The 7,923-nt window shown below is 22.7% G+C and overlaps 1 long non-coding RNA gene across 1 annotated transcript in view; it reads right to left on the minus strand.

Moving 5' to 3' along the window:
- The window catches only part of LOC136987260 (uncharacterized), a 58,469-nt gene that overhangs the window by 11,510 nt on the left and 39,036 nt on the right, over positions 1 to 7,923 (minus strand). The gene's annotated exons all lie outside the window — the stretch shown is intronic.

The following is a 7,923-nucleotide window of genomic DNA, read 5'->3' on the forward strand; positions in this document are numbered from 1 at the left end:
TTATTTTGATAATGGTTCTATCAATTGTATTTAAAATAAATTTAACTTTAATCCTCCGACCTTTGAAAGAAAATTATATAAATCTTCTAAACCTCACTTCTATAAAATATTACGATTTAAACAATTTATTTTCTATACTAAAGCCATTTAAAATTTTCCAATTTTTTATCTGAAACAATAAACAGAATTTCCTTTTTTTTCCTTAAATTTGAAATTTAAAAAATAAACTGAGATTTACTTTGTAAATTGAAAAAAAGGAAAAAAAAAAAAACGATCAATAACAGACTTCTATGTTTATCTCAAACAGGTGAAGGGCTCCAATTTTTATGATGATAAATGATGTTATCAGAATAAAGCTTTAAATAACAGAGACAAGGAAAGATATGATAGAAAAATTTTTAACTCGACTTTGTAGTATCGTTTACTAAATATAATCAAGTTACTAATGATTCTAAAAAAACAAAGACAAATGATACAATTGAATTTTTTGGAAATTTGTTTCTGTTTTTTAACTATGATTATTTTTGGTCTCATTATGTAAACTGCTCTTTTATAAATGCTATTTAATGTAGAATACTGTTGAAAAAATTCTTATTTAATTAGAGAATACGAAAAAAAAACTTAAAATAAAATTCAACTGCTAAAAAAAAAACCTACAAATTCTGAATAAACATTTAGAACAATATAATTGTGTTATACAGTAGAGCATCGATTATCCGACTTAATTCGGGACTGGAGTTGGTCGGATAACTGAGAATTCGGATAAGCGAAAAGTATGAAAAAATACATTATTAGCATAGTGTATTAGGCCTGGTTTAAATACTAGCCTCCCTTTCATGGTCGAGCCAGTGCTGCCAGCTAAAAGATGCAAAAATATTAACAAAAATAATATTAAAGTAGCCAAGACATAATCAAATATTGTAGCGCCACATCACTAGCGGACATTTGAATTTGCCGACTTGAACGCGATCGGTTAATCGGGGGTCGGATAATCGATGCTATACTGTATATTATTGCTTGTTGTGATAATTTAATTCGCTCACAATGGTCATTTTCGGTATAAGAACTAAATTCTAATACATTCTATTACAAAATTAAAAGAAAATCTCGTATTTCTGGAGCTTCGTGCTTCTTAACTTGATATATTAATTCTAAGAAAATAAAATTAGTATTGGTTATTGATTTTATATTTTAATATCAATATCTTGAACATCATATACATTTTTATTTTTTTGTTAATAATTTTATTCATTAATATTATAAGAATACTTATACATGTATATATAAAGTTAGATTGTATCCATTTTAATATTAAATTACAAAAAAATTAAAATAAAATATATGCTTAACATTCGAAGTTTAAAACTAAAAATCCCAACAAAAATATTTATTATTCACTGGCCGATTAATAAATTTTTATATTAATGTAACTATTTTGGGGATGCAAATCTTTCTTTTCGACAATATAAATAAACAAAAATGCCCAGACCAAAACCTACAGTATATATTTTTGTAAGTAGGCTGAGAAGCAACACGTAAGAAGTAAATGTGTGTTTAAATATTAAAATTTCATCCAGAAACATTGTATTTATCTACTTCAAACAGCCAAGGGTGATAAGCGAAAAGTGATTAAGCAGGAAGTATTGAAATTGTTATCTCCGGTTGTCGACAAGTAGTTGAGAACTAACAGCACTAATTCAAGCTCTTCATATATTTTTTATTAAAACACTACAGTTTTCTATAGGCATATGCATAATGTATTTAATTACACGCGTGTTTACATTTTTAAATTCTATTTTCGATTCGTTAATTAGGCGGATAAACATAATTAAGCATATCATAAGAACTATGAATAAAGCTGAAATTAAATACATTTAAACACTTTAAAAATATACGAAAGAAATTTATAAAATTATACCGTGTTTTAGTTATGTATTGTCCACTTTATACATTAAAGAATAGGCAAATATAAAATGCGTTATGCTTATATTGTTAACTGCAAAGTTGTGTCACGAATTGATGATCGCGTGATAACATGCTCCATTACTATCGTTAACTTGCACAGAATAATTCAAGCAAAGTTTCTGCTTACTAAGGAATATAAAACTAACTTCACAGCATTATTTACATTAATTATAAAAACAGCTTTTATATATATACATATATATAAAAAAACAACTGCTTAATGTATTTTTAATATGTCGTTTATAATTTAAAAAATCCTTCATCACATCTCAGCATTTTTATAATAGAACAAGTTGTGTTATTTTATCTTATCTCAAAATACTATACTTTCTTTATCAATGTCCTTCTAAACAAGATAAGATACTAGACAGACAAGGAAAAAAATTGACCTTGTACATTATGTAGGTTAGACAAATTTTAACTTTGCAAACATGATTCATCAAATACAAAAATATGAGAGAAAAAAAAAGAAAAGTGGAAACTTAACAATATAAGCTAGGTCAATTTTATGCATTCTAGATTTTAGTTCTTTGAGAATTAATAGCGCATAAATTAAAAAAAAGGGCGACATTTTTTGTAATATAACTCATCACTTTACTGACATACACTAAAACTGAGTAATGCTATTGTAAATATTATGTCTAGGGATTTTCAATTCATAAGTTACAAAAAAAATATATTCTTAATCTAAAATTCCCCAGCGTGAGTTAACTTTTTCTTGCAATAAATAATTATGTGAAAAATTTTTTATCATTGTTTTTCTTTCCAGTTTTATTAATGGTCATAAAAGTCATCATAGTAAGACGCATCTACCTGCTATTATAAAGCTCATAAACACAAAGCAGACCAAATATAAACTGAACTTAATAAAATTTATCCTTACTAAAAAAAGGCTTAAATATGTAGGAAAAATTTATTGGAAAGAAAAAAAATACAAATTTAAAATTATTTTTGACTTTTAACAGCATTTTCTAAACTTTTAATAATAATAATAATAATCATAATAATAATAATTTTATAAAAATAAAAACAAAATTATAAATAAAATAGGCATTCCGCTATATTAAATTAAAACATGTCAAAAATATTAATTGAGAGTAAGTTAAGTAATTAACAAACATGAGCTTATGTATATATGAACCTATTGTTTACCATATTAACCTGCTCCTTAACAGAACAGGTTAACATAATTAACAATAGAAATGTATTGTTGGTCTATGAGGCTTGCTTGTTACTGTGCAGTACATAAATCAAAAACTTAATGACTGGCATTTTAATTTACAAACATATAAATTAATTTAGATATAATTCTTCTTCTTATATGTTTTTGTTATTGTGAGATTTAAAAAATTCTTAATAGAAATCTATAAATTATATGTATTTAAAAAAATAGTCAAATAAATGTATTTATATACTAAAATTAAAATTTCCAATAGATGGACAATTAAAATTATAACATCAACTTAGGCATCAGCCTATAAACATCTAACCATAGCTAATACGTTTAAAAACTTTAATATTATAAGAAAACGATTAAATTAAAAATTTCACAAGATCTATCACTAAAAACAAAACGAAATAACTTATTATAATTTTGCATTAAAATTGGAATGAATAAATAATTCCATTCCATGATAATTGAATCTAGACAAAACCTATATATAGAAACAATTCATACAATCCTACAGAATTAGAGCAAAAGATATTCCCAAGGAAGAATAATACAACGAAGGATTATCTTCAAGAAAAATACAACTCATCGTCAGATAAAACATTACTTTTTCGTGTGAATTGTCTTGTAAATATATATATATATATATATTTTTTAAAGGGGGGCTTCATGTTTATCTTGTACTTGGCATATGTCGGTACGGTGACTTATTCTAGGATTACTGTGATTACAATATGAATCTTAATGATTCTTTAAGAGTAATATAATGTCAGAATTTTAACAAGTAAAACTCTTTCAGAAGAATAATAAGTTTAAGGAATTTAGGTTAAGAATTAAGGAAAAAGCCTTATTGAAGAGAGAATGCCATTATTATTAAAGAAAGAGATTCATCATCTAATCATGAGTCGTGAATCTCGTTTTCTTAATGACAGTATTTTCTTTTGCAATAGTATTTTACCTTAATTTTTTAGATAAACTTATTATTATTAAGCTTATGAAAGAGTTTTAGATATTAAAGTACTGATATAATAATATTTTCTAATTTATCCAAGTAGGACTGTTTTTAAATATAAACCGTAAAAAAGATAAAATACTAATTAAAATGACAATAAAGAATTCATTAATTTAAAAATTTTAACAAAAAAATAATTTATTAATTTTCAAAAAAGATTTATTTTAAATTTAAATAAAAACACCAAAATACTTTTAATGCATTTTTTATTAATTTAACAATTTTAAAATGTTTTTTATTATTATTTTAAAACTATTTTATATTTATAATTACTAAAAAAAGTATAATTAAATTATAATTATATTTTTAATTTAGAATATTTTTATTAAATATTTCAGATATTATTTAATTTATTTAATATATAAATTTAAATAACAAAAAAAAACATATTTTGAATTTTGATAATGTATTGAAAATGACGTTAAACAAATCATTTATTAATTTAAGGAAAATCTAATGGGAAATCTAAATCGTTAATTTTAAATTATAATTAAAATCTCATTTAATGTAAAATTTATTAAATATATGACTTAATAACTATAAAATTAATTGTATGATTTTTAACGTCATATAAATCTGAAGTACATTTTTTTAATAAAGTAAATTACGTTTACAATATTAAATGTTTAAGATATTTTGAATTTTTAATAAATAAAAAAAATATATATATATATAATTATTTTATAATATCTTGGTTTTATCAAGTTAAAAAAAAGTAATTAATAACAGAAATATTTTGAAATATTAATTATATTATATTATTTTTTAAATTATATAATAGGAATCTAACAAGCAACTAGTTATTAAAATACAATAAAAATAAAAATAGAACAATTAATTTTCCTCATATTTTTATTTTAATATTTAACTTAATAATCACTAGAGAAAATTTATGTTAATAAAAAGAAATTGAGCAATTTCGGGAATTTTTATTACCTTTTTCAGTATCTTAAACAGAATACAATAGAGAAATGGTAGTTAAATATAACCTCAATTAATAATCTAAACAGCTTTAAATATTTCAAATAAATGAAGGATATTAATATATAAATGACATTAATTTATTGTTCAAGAAATTATATTCTTTACTTTATTTTATGGATTATTAATTTAAAGTTTTCTCGTGTTCTCAGAGCATTTGAATTTTATGGGTTACACATAAATTGTGTTGTGGCATTTAAGGCCTTTCTAGTTAATATTAGAGAAGTTTTACTGAATTTTACGTCTCTTTGTAAGCTTTAATGTACCTCATCCGCATTAGAACTAACCACTATTGGATTTACACATCTATAAATTAAGTAATAATTATGTTATTCTAATCCATTTTGCTTGTTGTTAATTAAGTTTTCTATAGTCAAAGGATAAATTTCCTTTGTTTCCTTCTTGTTTTTTTCTACATAGGATCTTATTAATTGTAATGTAAACAGTATAAGTGAATTATAGTAAAAATTCAATAAAAAACATGTCGGATAGAATTTGAAAATATTTTAAAAACTAATTATTACAAAATAAATATAAAATATGTTAATATAAGGGGAAATTTGTTGTATTTACTGAATTACAATAAAGTTTAAATATTATTTAGCTTTACTCTTTTATTATTTGAACATAATTTTATCATCTGACATACACTTATATAAGTTTGTAATTTTAATTTAGTTTTAATAGTTTATATTAATTTTTAATATTATTATACTTAATTGATAATATATTTAAGTATGCATTTCAATATCTAAATAATTGTTTATAAATAAAAAATTCATTTTTCAATTATTTAATTTATAATATTTTTAAATCTTGAGTTAAAAAAATAAAAAAATACAAAAATTAAACGTTAAATTTTATATTAACTTTTAATTTATTATTTATCATCATAATCAGATTTTAAAATTGTATTATCACAATGGTTTTTCTAAACATATAAAAGATACTATAATTGAATTTTAAGTAAATAATTATTTTAAAATTCAATTAAATAAATAAATAATGAACTAACGGATAGTACGACTTAATTCTGTATGCTTTTCTTAGTTTAACCATTATTTTAGAAATTAACGAAGTGTATTTCAATAATTAAATAATAAATAAGAATTTTAATCTAATTTTTTGAGAAATAAATAACAAAAATAGAAAAGAAAATCTATAAATTGATTTAAAATAGAGAATACTTTTATATTGTTTAATTATATTTATTCTAATAATTAATATTTAATATAATTATATTCATTTATATTATATCAATGTATAAACTTTAAACTAACTAGAAATTTATATGCCGTACTTAAAAGATTTTATGTACGGCATATAAATTTCCAGTTAATTTAAAGTTTATACATTGATATAATATAAATGAATATAATTACAAAAATATCTGATTGTAATTATACATACATATTTTAAAATACTTCGGACCTTTCTATTACATTATATTACGTTTTATTCAGTATAACTTTATATTGATTAATTGTTAAGAATAGCTCATGGCTTTTATATGAGTAATATCATCCCTTAATGTAACGACCATAAAAAATACTTTTGTTAGCCACGTTTGACAAAAAAGAACAAAAAAAACCTTTCAATTTTTTTTTCTAATGCAGCTATATCCATTACTTTGGGCTACTATAAGCCTTTGTTGACTGTGAAGATGATATGGTATTTGTATTGAAGTACTTAGTAAGGTTATGTTTTGTTTTTCGTGATCTGGATCACTAATGCTTTTTACTTTCTTTTTTCATATATTTTTTTGGTTTTGCCAATAGCAATAACGTTATGGGATAATTATGAGATTATAAATAAATTTAATATAAAAAAACATTAAAACTTCCATTACAAATGGATAAACATTTCTATTCTTTAATCAATAATTTTATCTCTAATCAAGTTATAAACTTTTCAGTTAAAAGACATTTTATTATTATTTTATATAAAATATTTTCTTAATTCTTCTTAAGTCCTCTTTTGACTTTGACCTTGTTTTATCATTATACAACAAAACATATCTTATATAACAATACTGTATATTGTTATGTAATGGGGTGAAATAATTGATGCCTATCATTTTTATAATGCATAACAGTCGCAACAAAGACAGCTTTCAAGCATAACTGACGGTTTTTTCTAAACATTTCTCGGTCTTCTTTACGGCATTGTGAACATTTAACTGATTGCAGAAGAGGATGAACTCTTCAATCATCTTCAAACTCGGTCTTCATTCATATTTAAGAGTTATAACTATTAGTAATCAACAGTAATTTTCGTGGATCTCAAGAATAAATTTTTAAATTTCGCCACAGATATAAATCATTCTAAAATATATTTTCCATATTTCCTCTTTGTCAAATGCAAAAATTAAAAATCATATAATGCTTGAATATTTTATTAAAAAATGAATTAGATTTTATTCCCATTCCTTTGCAAAAAATCCGGCAACGAGTTGCTTAACTTTCCCGGCAACATTTGGTAGCGCCATCTGTTATCATATTTTATTTTAAAAGCTTTTTATATTTTTAACTATTATAAAATGGGAAGAAGCTTGATTTTGAGGGTTGGGATGGGTTTTATAAAGAATTGTAAATGCTAGTAGCGAATAAACTCGTCATCAATTCTAACCATACTGAAGATATACACGAAATTCCTTTTCTCCCACCCCCTCGACTTTTAATCACTTAAATTTAATGGTATCAATCCCCCTAATAAACAGCCTCCCTGCAAAATTTCTAGAAATTTTCAACAAAAAGCACAGAAGTATGCGAAAAAATCTTGCTTCCCCACACAC

This window comes from Centruroides vittatus, unplaced genomic scaffold, assembly GCF_030686945.1.
Source record: "Centruroides vittatus isolate TY-2023 unplaced genomic scaffold, ASM3068694v2 scaffold_149, whole genome shotgun sequence".
Classification (NCBI taxonomy): Eukaryota; Metazoa; Arthropoda; class Arachnida; order Scorpiones; family Buthidae; genus Centruroides; species Centruroides vittatus.